We start from the raw sequence: 16,234 nt of genomic DNA, 5'->3' as shown, positions 1-16,234 counted from the left end.
TGGTTAGGGTTGGACATGGATCTGTTATCAAAATTAATGGCGGTTCCAACCATAGATACAAAGTCATCATCAGAAAACCCGAAGGTTTTCAGATTAGACATGTTGGTATAAAAAGTGGCAAGATTTACCTGCAGAATAGGTGCAAGCAAGTAGACATGGGTGAAGAGACTTTCAAAGAAGACCTAAATAAACAACAAAAAGTGTATATTAAACCAAATTTGTCTATAAACTAGATTCTTAATATTGGAAAAATATATCAATTATTGACAAACCACATATAACACAACATTTTAGTAACAAGACATAGGTACTAATCCGCAACTAAATACAAATGACTCACAGACCAAAGAATTCTTTAAGATAAACATATGACTCCCCTCATAGACAGGCTATGAGATTTACTGTTTGGGAAGAAGGGGACCCCTACTTGACTAATAGACTTGCTATGTGTAGGGAGAAGAGCTATTTAGGAAAATAATTATAGCAAGTGAATGTGAATAGCTAGGTGTATAACAAGGAAGAAAGAAGAAAAACTATCCATAGATTATCGATAGAATATGTGAAAATAAGAATATTTTCTTGCACACACAGATATTTGGTTAGAAAAAATATATATTTAATATTAATCTTTTCATTTTTTATCCATCATACATTTTTGTTACTTTTTTACATACAATATATATTGTTTGAACAATTTATATAAACAAATTAGCTATAAAGTTGATCGAAGCAATGCGGTAGATGAACAACAAGCAATGCGGTAGATGGAACACTACGCGCGTTTCGGCTATACAGCCTTCGTCAGGAGACCGTCTATTGCTTTAAGCTGTGTGAGATATATAAACAACATATATTGCAATGGTTACTTTTTTGTCAATATATACACCTAGATTATAAATATTTAAACTCTTTTTTTTACCATTTTCTAAACAACTATAGTACAGCTATATAAATATATACATATAATACATAAAATACAAATGTTACGGTTAGTGCCACAATCAATTTTTTAACACAAAGAAAGAAGACATAAGAGAAATCATCATATTATCTAATTATTTAAGGCATACATTAATACATAATTTATCAAATTATATAAAAAACAGGAGAGAGAGAACAATGACAATTTACTACATCAAACAGGCACATAATGAACAACCAATCAATGATAAATTCATTAATTATATCATATCCAAATCTAATTGAAAGTCTCAAAAACCCCTGTCCAAACCAAGCACATAGCGACCAATAGTGCAGTGTCATTTTACTCACTTATTTAATTAGAGAGTAGGGCTTTTAGATGGAGCTTCAAATCTGGTGGAATCCGATAGAAAAGTCGAATAGAGCAAGTTCAGGGAAGGCTTACTTCATAGGTGGTAGAAAAAGATATGTAAAGAGATAAGGATGATTAGATTAGGTAAAGATACCCAGTGGTGTGTCTGATAGCGGACAAAGCTAGGGGCAATGTAAGTCAGGAAATATACTCACTATTAATTGAATCTTCATTGCCAACGATGATCCTATATTCATACTGATCTCTATTACATAAAAATCTCCCAGCAGCTTTCCAATGTATAATGTCAGCAAAGATAAAAATCAGTACTGAAAATACCAAAAGAAAGGAAAAGATGAAAAGAAGTAAAACCGAATACTAAAATAATTACTATGATGAGGATATTTCGCTTCATGTGAAAAGTCACAGTAATATCTATAAGTCTACTTACATAAAAGAAACTCCCAATACGTTTCAGTTTGCTAAGAGACTCAGAAGCGACAAACAATCGAATAAGGATGCGATGGTTGGTATAGAGAAACAGGAATGCATCAAGTTGGGATCTTCAAACCTAAAGCAAATTAATAAATAATTCGGTAGATAAGTGAAAACCGTATCGACACAGCCGTCTATTAGTTAAGGTTTAGGGGCAAACTGTGTACTGGGCGGATGTAACTTAGAAATGTTTGTGAGCCAGTATATACCTATCATTGATGTGATGCAAGGCTCTGTACCGGCAGCCGTCCAACTAGGGTTCTTTTTATTGGCGAAGGGCAAGATAATGCAAATATTGCCACCTAAATTATAAACCAAGAAACAAATTAGTAAATGAAAATTGTGAAGACTCCGTCATCTAGTAGTGTAGGTTTAAGAGCAGACTATATGTTGGGCAGACGTACCTGAAAGATATTTTTAACCCAATATATACATGTCACTGGTGTGATGCAAGGCTCTGTATCGGCAGCCGTACAATTACGGTGCTTTTTTATTATTGGCGAGAAGCAGGATAATGCAAATATAATCGCCTGAGTTCGAAAGCCTAGAACCGAATTAAATGTATACGTAAATAAATGTAATAAAGGTCTGTCTCTGTTCTGATGATATAGCCAACCTCTATGCTAAGTAAACTTACCTCAAATTGATACCGGATCGATATACAAACGGCTCTGCCTGATGTAGGAGGAATTCTCTACTAAGAGGTGAGTATATATTATCTTTCTATATAGGCGTCTACGTTTAATTAGCGCGCCAAAACAGCAGAATAGCCATAGAGTCCGGAAGGGTAAACTGTCTCCACTCGACTGGATACATGAAAATAGAAAACGGACACAAAACATCACGTAAAGATGGTATAGACGTTAATTAATAGATAGAGTAAAGAAGAATACATACAATACGGCCCACAGAAGGATCAGGTAGGGTCGAGGGGGCATTAGATAAATATAAGTGTAGAATACACAGAGCCACTGTAAGAGTCTCCAAATAGCGGTAAGCATACAGCTCACTACAGCCAGGATCAAATCAGACTAATATTTTGTAAAAGAACGACGCCATATTAGTGTGGAACAAGACCAAGTTCAATGTGGAAAAATAGTTATAATAATGTACAACCACATACGGCCAAGTAAAGCAATGTGTTTATTACCGACTATCGAGAAAAATTGGTAGCGTCTATAAGAAAGGGACGAGATATTTATCAAAAACTACAGTGAACATTACTAGACCCGATAGTTCAAGGAAGCCTAAACGGCGATATAAAATAAAAATAAAAATAAAATAAGATAAGTATAAAAATAAAAATAATAGTAAAAGTAAAAATAAAAAATAAAAATAAAAATAACAATAACAGCCTGTAATGATAGAAAGATAGGCTAGCATGAATGATATAGTCAAACTTCAAGAAAGCCTGGAAGGCGATATAAATAGAGGTAGAACTAGAAGCCTAGTGTGGTAGAAAGGTAGGCCAGCATGAATAATATGACCATGACGATATCTATACAAGGCTAGGGCCTATAATCAGATGATAGCCTGGTCCCAGGGTATTTCCAAATTTAGGCCCTTTAAGACTGTATAAAATAGAAATAGACATAGAATACTATTTTGATAGAAAGGTAAGCCAGCATGAATAATATGACCATGACGATACATATACAGGGCTAAGGCCTATAATCAGATGATAGCCTGATCCCAGGGTATTTCCAAATTCAGGCCCTTTAAGACTGTATCGAGATAGAATATCCAAAAGACTTCAAGTTTCTTTCTGATTTTTTCCGGGCAAAGTCCTTCTTTATTGATGATTTTTTCCAAAATGAACCAACGAATATTATCCGCATTATGGTTATTCTCTAGATAATACGAAACCATAGGGGAGGTAATTTTTTTGTTTCTTATTGCAGATCTATGTTCGGTCAATCTGGTGTTAAGAGATCTGGACGTCTCACCCACATAGCCTTTGTTGCATGGACATATTAATAAGTAGATGATGTTTTTGGTTTTACAATTGTTCATACCCTTAACTATGATACTTCGTTCGTTGAAAAGGAGTTCTTTAGATTCGATTGCAAAAGGGCACACTATACATGTACCACATTTGTAGTTGCCCTGAGTAGGTAGCATGTCAACAATACTTCTCTGAATTGGCTTTTTCTTAATGGGCATGCGAGATCTTACAATGAGATCTTTGAGATTTTTTTTTTTTCGGTAGGCAAAAAGGTTTTTTTTCTACTGTATCAGCTTTAGTTTTGTTAATGTTGAGTAGATACCAATTGGAGCAAATAATTTGCCGGATCTGCTCATTCAAAAGTGAATGTCGTGTTACAAATACCAAATTTGCTTCTTTTTTTCGACTATTGTCTTGTAGCAGGTGCTGGCGATCATAAAACCTAGCACGTTTGTAGGATTCTCGTATTGTTCTGTGAGGATAACCTCTATCGAGGAACTTCCTTTTCATTTCAGTTGCTTTTATATCATAATCCTCAACTTTAGTGCAGTTGCGCCTGAGGCGCAAAAACTGGCCAAAGGGGATGCTGCTTTTCTGTTTAGTTGGATGAAAGCTTTGGTAATGCAGCAACGTATTGCGAGCAGTGGGTTTTACAAACAGATCCACATATAGCTGGCCAGAGTCATGCTTGATAAGGATGTCCAGAAACTCTACATGGGTGTTGCTAATATGGGATGAAAATTTGAGATTTGGGTCACAGAGGTTCAACCACGCAATGAATTCAGCCAAAGTGTCTTCATTGTCATCCCATATGAACACAATATCATCTATATACCGAGACCAGTGTAATATAGATTCGAAGAAGGGTGCTACTTCGTTAAAAATGAATTGTTGTTCAAATTTCGACATATAGATGTTGGCTATTGTGGGGGCGCAAGATGCGCCCATACTTACTCCTTTTATTAGTCTATATAGTTCTCCTTGAAACTCAAAGGTGTTTTCGTGGAGGATGATTTTGAGGCAATTGATGATGAACTCTTTATTACATTCGATATCATAAAGATCAATAAACCAATCAACTGCTTCAATAGCTCCATCACATGGTATGTTTATATATAGACTTTCCACATCTAATGTGACAAGCCATTGTCTATTAGAATTGAACGGAGTGCCTTCCATGAGATTGATTATTTGGCGAGTATCTAGAACATATCCAGGAATTTTGTGTATAGATGGTCGTAATATTGCATCTAAATATTTGGAAATAGACTCAGTGATGGATCCAATAGTGGTAACAATTGGCCGAAAAGGGGGGTCCACCTCATTCTTGTGTACCTTTGGAGTGCCATAAAGACTGGCCATTCTGGGATTGTTTATATTCAAATAATTGAACTCTTTTTCACAGATGTGACCATGTTGTAATGCTTTTGCAGTTAATTTATAGATTTTATTCTTAACTGTTTGGGTAGGATTCCTCGTTATTTTGATGTAAAACCTATTGTCCATCAGCATATCTTTAATTTTGTCAGTATATTTAGCTGTATCTAGTATAGCTATCCCTCCTCCCTTATCACAGCTTTTAATCGTTATTTCAGGGGAGTTTTTTAACAAATTGAGAGCTTCGTATTCTTCAACTGAGATGTTATAGGGAGTTTTAGGAACATATCTGGTAGCAGTAGTGAGTTTGTTAAACACTACTTGCTCAAAGATGCTCGCTTCTGGGGCAATCTGTTCTAGAGTCGGGGTGAATGTTGATTTAGGCGCCAGTCCTGAACGATTAATATCAAAAACCGCAGTTTCTGTGTTGGAAAAAAAACATTTTAGACGAATTTTTCGGAAGAAAGACATCAAATCATTGAAAAGCTCAAATTTGTTAAGGCCCGAATGTGGTACAAACGATAGTCCTTTTGATAGGAGAGAATAGGATGCTTGGCTAATAATACAGGTACTTAAGTTAAAGATAGGGATATCTTTCATTGTCTCCAATACCGAGCGTTCCGGGTTTCTAGGTATTGGTTCTGGTTTGCTGGTTGATGGCCACAAAATGGTGTCTGGTATTGTACACGGGGTTGGTACTGTTCTTGATATTGTTGTGGAGGTTGGTACTGTTGTTGGTAATGTGACTGATATCGAGGGCGCAACTGCCTCTGCTCTGATTTCGTCTCCCTAAAAAAGGGCGATAACCTTGATTATACCGTGGGCCATAACTGTTACCTCTATTAACAGATGGCGATATTATGCCCTCATTGTCAGAGTCTGATGTGTCCAAAAAGGTGGTGACGTTTTTGAAAAATGGTTTATACTGTTGTTGATAAGAATTTACATCAGATCCAGACAGATCAGATTGGGAATAATAGCCATCTGTAAGATATGGATATATGTATTCTTTGTTAAAATTCCTCACATCCTTTTTAAGCTTGTCTGTTTTACGTTTCAAAAGGTAATCGTTATAAGAACTTAATTCAGCATCCAGTTCCTCAAGTTTCTTTTTAGCATCCTCAATCGCTGTTGTGGATTTGATTTTATTCTCTAGTTCTGTTATTTCATTGAGTAGCTGTAAGAGTATTTCCTTAGCCGTCTCGACTATGAGCATCATCGGATCCCTCGAGCATCGATTGGCAATGAGGGACCATTTTTCTAAAAATTCTTTAATTTGGACAAACAGGCCTGGGACGCTCTTAATCTGTAATCCAGTTGGAATGATTCCAGCCCGTAGATATTCTAACATAAATTGGCCATGAAGTTCAATCCTTTTAGTTTTCTTTTTAAGTGATAACAGCTTTTGAAGATCATCATTGTGGTTAGGGTTGGACATGGATCTGTTATCAAAATTAATGGCGGTTCCAACCATAGATACAAAGTCATCATCAGAAAACCCGAAGGTTTTCAGATTAGACATGTTGGTATAAAAAGTGGCAAGATTTACCTGCAGAATAGGTGCAAGCAAGTAGACAAGGGTGAAGAGACTTTCAAAGAAGACCTAAATAAACAACAAAAAGTGTATATTAAACCAAATTTGTCTATAAACTAGATTCTTAATATTGGAAAAATATATCAATTATTGACAAACCACATATAACACAACATTTTAGTAACAAGACATAGGTACTAATCCGCAACTAAATACAAATGACTCACAGACCAAAGAATTCTTTAAGATAAACATATGACTCCCCTCATAGACAGGCTATGAGATTTACTGTTTGGGAAGAAGGGGACCCCTACTTGACTAATAGACTTGCTATGTGTAGGGAGAAGAGCTATTTAGGAAAATAATTATAGCAAGTGAATGTGAATAGCTAGGTGTATAACAAGGAAGAAAGAAGAAAAACTATCCATAGATTATCGATAGAATATGTGAAAATAAGAATATTTTCTTGCACACACAGATATTTGGTTAGAAAAAATATATATTTAATATTAATCTTTTCATTTTTTATCCATCATACATTTTTGTTACTTTTTTACATACAATATATATTGTTTGAACAATTTATATAAACAAATTAGCTATAAAGTTGATCGAAGCAATGCGGTAGATGAAGAACAAGCAATGCGGTAGATGGAACACTACGCGCGTTTCGGCTATACAGCCTTCGTCAGGAGACCATCTATTGCTTAAAGCTGTGTGAGATATATAAACAACATATATTGCAATTGTTACTTTTTTGTCAATATATACACCTAGATTATAAATATTTAAACTCTTTTTTTTACCATTTTCTAAACAACTATAGTACAGCTATATACATATATACATACAATACATAAAATACAAATGTTACGGTTAGTGCCACAATCAATTTTTTAACACAAAGAAAGAAGACATAAGAGAAATCATCATAATATCTAATTATTTAAGGCATACATTAATACATAATTTATCAAATTATATAAAAAACAGGAGAGAGAGAACAATGACAATTTACTACATCAAACAGGCACATAATGAACAACCAATCAATGATAAATTCATTAATTATATCATATCCAAATCTAATTGAAAGTCTCAAAAACCCCTGTCCAAACCAAGCACATAGCGACCAATAGTGCAGTGTCATTTTACTCACTTATTTAATTAGAGAGTAGGGCTTTTAGATGGAGCTTCAAATCTGGTGGAATCCGATAGAAAAGTCGAAAAGAGCAAGTTCAGGGAAGGCTTACTTCATAGGTGGTAGAAAAAGATATGTAAAGAGATAAGGATGATTAGATTAGGTAAAGATACCCAGTGGTGTGTCTGATAGCGGACAAAGCTAGGGGCAATGTAAGTCAGGAAATATACTCACTATTAATTGAATCTTCATTGCCAACGATGATCCTATATTCATACTGATCTCTATTACATAAAAATCTCCCAGCAGCTTTCCAATGTATAATGTCAGCAAAGATAAAAATCAGTACTGAAAATACCAAAAGAAAGGAAAAGATGAAAAGAAGTAAAACCGAATACTAAAATAATTACTATGATGAGGATATTTCGCTTCATGTGAAAAGCCACAGTAATATCTATAAGTCTACTTACATAAAAGAAACTCCCAATACGTTTCAGTTTGCTAAGAGACTCAGAAGCGACAAACAATCGAATAAGGATGCGATGGTTGGTATAGAGAAACAGGAATGCATCAAGTTGGGATCTTCAGACCTAAAGCAAATTAATAAATAATTCGGTAGATAAGTGAAAACCGTATAGACACAGCCGTCTATTAGTTAAGGTTTAGGGGCAAACTGTGTACTGGGCGGACGTAACTTAGAAATGTTTGTGAGCCAGTATATACCTATCATTGATGTGATGCAAGGCTCTGTACCGGCAGCCGTCCAACTAGGGTTCTTTTTATTGGCGAAGGGCAAGATAATGCAAATATTGCCACCTAAATTATAAACCAAGAAACAAATTAGTAAATGAAAATTGTGAAGACTCCGTCATCTATTAATGTAGGTTTAAGAGTAGACTATATGTTGGGCAGACGTACCTGAAAGATATTTTTAAGCCAATATATACATGTCACTGGTGTGATGCAAGGCTCTGTATCGGCAGCCGTCCAATTACGGTGCTTTTTTATTATTGGCGAGAAGCAGGATAATGCAAATATAATCGCCTGAGTATGAACAATTGTAAACCAAAAACATCATCTACTTATTAATATGTCCATGCAACAAAGGCTATGTGGGTGAGACGTCCAGATCTCTTAAAACCAGACTGACCGAACATAGATCTGCAATAGGAAACAAAAAAATTACCTCCCCTATGGTTTCGCATTATCTAGAGAATAACCATAATGCGGATAATATTCGTTGGTTCATTTTGGAAAAAATCATCAATAAAGAAGGACTTTGCTTGGAAAAAATCAGAAAGAAACGTGAAGTCTTTTGGATATTCTATCTCGATACAGTCTTAAAGGGCCTGAATTTGGAAATACCCTGGGATCAGGCTATCATCTGATTATAGGCCTTAGCCCTGTATATGTATCGTCATGGTCATATTATTCATGCTGGCTTACCTTTCTATCAAAATAGTATTCTATGTCTATTTCTATTTTATACAGTCTTAAAGGGCCTAAATTTGGAAATACCCTGGGACCAGGCTATCATCTGATTATAGGCCCTAGCCTTGTATAGATATCGTCATGGTCATATTATTCATGCTGGCCTACCTTTCTACCACACTAGGCTTCTAGTTCTACCTCTATTTATATCCCCTTCCAGGCTTTTTTGAAGTTTGACTATATCATTCATGCTAGCCTATCTTTCTATCATTACAGGCTGTTATTGTTATTTTTATTTTTTATTTTTACTTTTACTATTATTTTTATTTTTATACTTATCTTATTTTATTTTTATTTTTATTTTATATCGCCGTTTAGGCTTCCTTGAACTATCGGGTCTAGTAATGTTCACTGTAGTTTTTGATAAATATCTCGTCCCTTTCTTATAGACGCTACCAATTTTTCTCGATAGTCGGTAATAAACACATTGCTTTACTTGGCCGTATGTGGTTGTACATTATTATAACTATTTTTCCACATTGAACTTGGTCTTGTTCCACACTAATATGGCGTCGTTCTTTTACAAAATATTAGTCTGATTTGATCCTGGCTGTAGTGAGCTGTATGCTTACCGCTATTTGGAGACTCTTACAGTGGCTCTGTGTATTCTACACTTATATTTATCTAATGCCCCCTCGACCCTACCTGATCCTTCTGTGGGCCGTATTGTATGTATTCTTCTTTACTCTATCTATTAATTAACGTCTATACCATCTTTACGTGATATTTTGTGTCCGTTTTCTATTTTCATGTATCCAGTCGAGTGGAGACAGTTTACCCTTCCGGACTCTATGGCTATTCTGCTGTTTTGGCGCGCTAATTAAACGTAGACGCCTATATAGAAAGATAATATATACTCACCTCTTAGTAGAGAATTCCTCCTACATCAGGCAGAGCCGTTTGTATATCGATCCGGTATCAATTTGAGGTAAGTTTACTTAGCATAGAGGTTGGCTATATCATCAGAACAGAGACAGACCTTTATTACATTTATTTACGTATACATTTAATTCGGTTCTAGGCTTTCGAACTCAGGCGATTATATTTGCATTATCCTGCTTCTCGCCAATAATAAAAAAGCACCGTAATTGGACGGCTGCCGATACAGAGCCTTGCATCACACCAGTGACATGTATATATTGGCTTAAAAATATCTTTCAGGTACGTCTGCCCAACATATAGTCTGCTCTTAAACCTACATTAATAGATGACGGAGTCTTCACAATTTTCATTTACTAATTTGTTTCTTGGTTTATAATTTAGGTGGCAATATTTGCATTATCTTGCCCTTGCCAATAAAAAGAACCCTAGTTGGACGGCTGCCGGTACAGAGCCTTGCATCACATCAATGATAGGTATATACTGGCTCACAAACATTTCTAAGTTACGTCCGCCCAGTACACAGTTTGCCCCTAAACCTTAACTAATAGACGGCTTTGTCTATACGGTTTTCACTTATCTACCGAATTATTTATTAATTTGCTTTAGGTCTGAAGATCCCAACTTGATGCATTCCTGTTTCTCTATACCAACCATCGCATCCTTATTCGATTGTTTGTCGCTTCTGAGTCTCTTAGCAAACTGAAACGTATTGGGAGTTTCTTTTATGTAAGTAGACTTATAGATATTACTGTGGCTTTTCACATGAAGCGAAATATCCTCATCATAGTAATTATTTTAGTATTCGGTTTTACTTCTTTTCATCTTTTCCTTTCTTTTGGTATTTTCAGTACTGATTTTTATCTTTGCTGACATTATACATTGGAAAGCTGCTGGGAGATTTTTATGTAATAGAGATCAGTATGAATATAGGATCATCGTTGGCAATGAAGATTCAATTAATAGTGAGTATATTTCCTGACTTACCTTGCCCCTAGCTTTGTCCGCTATCAGACACACCACTGGGTATCTTTACCTAATCTAATCATCCTTATCTCTTTACATATCTTTTTCTACCACCTATGAAGTAAGCCTTCCCTGAACTTGCTCTATTCGACTTTTCTATCGGATTCCACCAGATTTGAAGCTCCATCTAAAAGCCCTACTCTCTAATTAAATAAGTGAGTAAAATGACACTGCACTATTGGTCGCTATGTGCTTGGTTTGGACAGGGGTTTTTGAGACTTTCAATTAGATTTGGATATGATATAATTAATGAATTTATCATTGATTGGTTGTTCATTATGTGCCTGTTTGATGTAGTAAATTGTCATTGTTCTCTCTCTCCTGTTTTTTATATAATTTGATAAATTATGTATTAATGTATGCCTTAAATAATTAGATAATATGATGATTTCTCTTATGTCTTCTTTCTTTGTGTTAAAAAATTGATTGTGGCACTAACCGTAACATTTGTATTTTATGTATTATATGTATATATGTATATAGCTGTACTATAGTTGTTTAGAAAATGGTAAAAAAAAGAGTTTAAATATTTATAATCTAGATGTATATATTGACAAAAAAGTAACCATTGCAATATATGTTGTTTACATATCTCACACAGCTTTAAGCAATAGACGGTCTCCTGACGAAGGCTGTATAGCCGAAACGCGCGTAGTGTTCCATCTACCGCATTGCTTGTTCTTCATCTACCGCATTGCTTCGATCAACTTTATAGCTAATTTGTTTATATAAATTGTTCAAACAATATATATTGTATGTAAAAAAGTAACAAAAATGTATGATGGATAAAAAATGAAAAGATTAATATTAAATATATATTTTTTCTAACCAAATATCTGTGTGTGCAAGAAAATATTCTTATTTTCACATATTCTATCGATAATCTATGGATAGTTTTTCTTCTTTCTTCCTTGTTATACACCTAGCTATTCACATTCACTTGCTATAATTATTTTCCTAAATAGCTCTTCTCCCTACACATAGCAAGTCTATTAGTCAAGTAGGGGTCCCCTTCTTCCCAAACAGGAGTTCAGAGGATAGCCATTGACTTCTTTGGTGCACTCGATAATGGACATCATATGATGGTAATTGTGTATGAGCACTTTCGATTTCCATTAACTGATGATCTCTCATCCACAACTCATTAGCAAGGCATTGAGAGACTTGACAGCATTTTTGCAACATGGGGGATTCCAGCCATTTTGAAGACTGATAATCGCCCACCGCTCAACAGTCGAGAATTCAATGATTTTCTGGAGCATCTGAACATACAGCAGCAGAAGAGTACACCTTTGTGGCCGCAGGTCAACTGACTTTTTTAACGTTTTATGAGTAATCTAAAAAAATACAATACAGCATGCAACTCATGAGAGGCTCAGTTTACAAACTGCTTTGAATTCCACCCTTAGAGACTATCGTTCAACACCTCACTCAACCACAGGCGAAAGTCCTGCGACTTTGATGTTTGGGAGAGCAATAGCAACCAAGTTACCTCAATGGACCAACAAGAGATCAGGAGGTGAGACTAAAACCTAAATGAAAGACTTGGCTAATAAGAAAAAGATGAAAGCCTTGTTTAATAAGGAAAAATGAAAGCCTATGATGACAAGAGGGGACATGCAAAGAACACTGAGTTTAAGACATGAGATCTAGTGATTGCTCGCCAACTGTGAAGGACAAAATCTCATGCTCCATATGATGCTGCTCCTTTCCACATTGTGTCTACCAAGGGACATATGGTGACTGCCCAGTTTCCTGGGAAGTCTGTTACCAGAGACTCTTCTCACTTTCTGCATTTGATTCATCGTTCTTGTGGTCAAGATGGCGAAAGAAAGGGTGAACCTGAAAACCCAGTGGCTGCTGTTACTTCTTCACCATCTTTGAAAATCTCTGACAGTAAAGATGACCGCTCTCAGCAACGAGGTCAGGTTGAATAACTGAAGCGCGAAGGTTGATTGAAGACATGTGATTGTATGTATAAATATATATATTTGTTGATTTGTAAAATGTTTTATTTTTTATTTAACAGAGTTGGCGATGTAGTGTCTTGAGATATTTCATGACAGAACTCTTTTGACTCCTAACGGACTCCGTAGAGTTATAACGGAGTTGTCAGAGTGCAATGCCATGAAAACTTGTTTTAGAATGCTGTGTTCCCAGTTATATGCAGTAGAATAAAGATGTGTAATACTAAGCTCTGTGTGTGGTGTGGTCATTAGCAGGTATTCAGGCTGGGAAGACGCTACACAAAGCCAATGGTAAGCAACGGGCAGAATGCATTCCTAGATCAGCTTTCTGATTGTCCCCAAGATGTCTTTAGCAAATCAGACAGCTGTGTTGTCTGGTACGCTTAAACCTAATAAACACAGGAGAAAGAAAGGGTGGGACTTTCTTTATATATTTTGGGGAGGTTGAAGTCAGCCATCTTGGGGAGGGAAGAGAACAACCAGAACTTTTTTGATCTGCTTATAAGTTTCTGTGCAAGGAGCTATATTTCTCATCTAGTGACTACTGAGGCAATGAAGACTGGCAAGGTAGCCTTGACTGCCTCATCTAGGAAACAAAGTACAACCAATTAAAATCAATTGCTCATAGTGTATCTCTCCAAACGATGTACAACCAAAGCTAGAAGGCCTATTCTCTACCTGCATGGTGCTTAAGGTTGAGGTCTGAACGCCCACACTGTCCATGCTTATTATTAAAAAAAGACAAAGATATTTGTGTGTGTCGACTATTTCAATGAAGCCAGTGAGGGAATTGAATTTTTCTTTTAAATGGACTGTTCAAAATACTGCCTATCTCAATATCTGCTTCTCCTCCTCATTTTCCTAACATGGCCACCATTCGAGTTAAATCTGGAGTTAACTGCTTCAAAATCCCTTATGCCCCTAATCTGTCTAAAGCTTCAGCAAAAAGGTTCAAGCATAACACCATTGAACAATTTCCTGATTCACTCTTTGTTGACCAATTCCATAATGTTCGTTATGGGAGGCTCAAAAATGACTCATTTTTTCACTCACTACATCCCTTCCTGGTCCATCAGCTTCTATAACTCCTTCGACGTCACCTCCGCCTCAACTATCCCACATGGGCAGCAGCTAAAAATGTTCCCCTCTACTTGTTTTAATGGCTCACTCACTATTTCACTATATAACAATGGTACTGTCTTGATTCAAGCTAAAGACAATTGTCTCTCTCTCTTTGACCACCTCTTCCCTTCCCTACTTCCAACCCCTGCGACTGTGATCTACCTTGATTCTTCATCTAGCTCCACCCTTTACTCCCTATCTCCTCCCCTGACCCCCCTATACACCAATAGGCAGCTCTCCCGGGAGGCACAGGCCGACCCTCTGCCCCCCTTCCCTGCTCCCTCCTCTCCCATTCTTCCCCCTGCCAATATGAACTCCCCTCAACACGTCAGCCATACCGCTGGCTAACACTCTCCTCTTCCACTCTGCACCTTCCCAGTATTCCAATGTTACCTCCTCCCCCCTAACCCTGCCCACCACCCCCTTATTTAATCCACCTTTCCTACAACCTGGTCTCCCGGTTAACTTTCTATACTTTACCCCTTTTTCCCCCTTCTCTTCTTCTCTACCCGCTCTCCCTCTATCCTTGTACCCTGAATCCTTCACAAACCCCTTACATTTCTCTTCATCATCCCATTCCTCTCTTCTCCCCAAACCTCCTGCCATTCTATGACTCCCCTCTTTCCCCTCCCCGCATTCCGCTCCTTCTCCTCGTTCCTCACCTGTCTCCTCCTAAATATGATCTCAATTCTTCCCCTCTGTTCAACATAGGCAAAGATAACTCTCTTTCCACCTCAATTGCACCAACAACCTCTCTCAACTATCATCTATCTCCACCTTTTACTCTGGCACCCCAATGCCCCCCCTGCACCTCCACCTCTCCCTGCCCTCCCTCGCCAATTGCACTCCGTCCTGTATCCATCGAGCCACCTAACATTCCGTGCTCCGCCCTACTCTCTCTGGAGAATAAATTAGGAGTTCTCATCTCCTCAATTTCCCAGCTTGAAGTTACCATCTCACTCTTAAGCACGAAGATATCCACCTTTCCAAACAACCCAATTCCCCTGGCAAATACTCGCATCCCCAAACTCCCAAGAAGTATCTTGCACCTGCGTCCCAAAAAAGCCAATCATAATCTGTCTTCTGCAGACATCGCTAACTTTCTGGCTAGTTACAAGATTTCTAACGCCACCCCCTTTCCACTTTCCTTACCAAGTAAGTCTACTCTGTACACTATTCCGACCATCTCTTCTGTCAGAACTAATCATCAGCCTTATTCTACCCTGGCACCCTCTTACAAGAACATTATCCTTATCACCCCTAAAAGCCCAAACGCCCCTGTCACCAAAACAGTCTCGTCTGAGTTGCGCTGTTTGCTCCACAACTGCAGATCTGCAATTAAACAAACTGGAAATTTCTGCTACCATCATTCTCCACAATCTTGACATTCTCTTCCTAACTGAGGCCTGGTTCAACGACACCTCTCATACTATGTTTGATCTTTTGTTACCCACTGACTATTCTATCTTTAGAAATGACAGAACAGACAAAGTTGGGGGAGGTGTTGCCATCATCTTCAGAAACTCCCTTCAACTTAAGTCTTTTCCTAACAGCTCCTTACGTACATTAGAATGCCTGTCTCTGGAGCTTCAAGTGCAACACTGCTCACCCCTCAGATTTCATGACATTTATCACCCGCCTGGCGACTGCTCTTCCTTTTTGGAGAAACGCACAGACTTCATCAGCGACCAATACTCTCAAAGTGACAGACAGATCTTCCTGGGAGACTTCAATCTTCACTGGGGCTCTTTGGAACACTCTGCTTCCAATAGGCTTGCCACTTTTCTCTCAGCAAATGATCTTATCCAACACCACAATGAAACAATACACTCTAATGGCTCAATTCTGGACCTTGTTATATCTAAAGCAGACATGCTAACTATTGCTATCCCTATTCATGTAGACTGGTCTGACCACTTCCTCATCCCCTTCTCTCTTCACCTATCACACTCTATAACCCCTGGCCAACCTAAAAAGACTACTA

The sequence above is a fragment of the Triturus cristatus genome, chromosome 2_1 (genome assembly GCF_964204655.1).
Source record: "Triturus cristatus chromosome 2_1, aTriCri1.1, whole genome shotgun sequence".
Classification (NCBI taxonomy): Eukaryota; Metazoa; Chordata; class Amphibia; order Caudata; family Salamandridae; genus Triturus; species Triturus cristatus.
Note: the sequence above shows the minus strand (reverse complement) of the source record.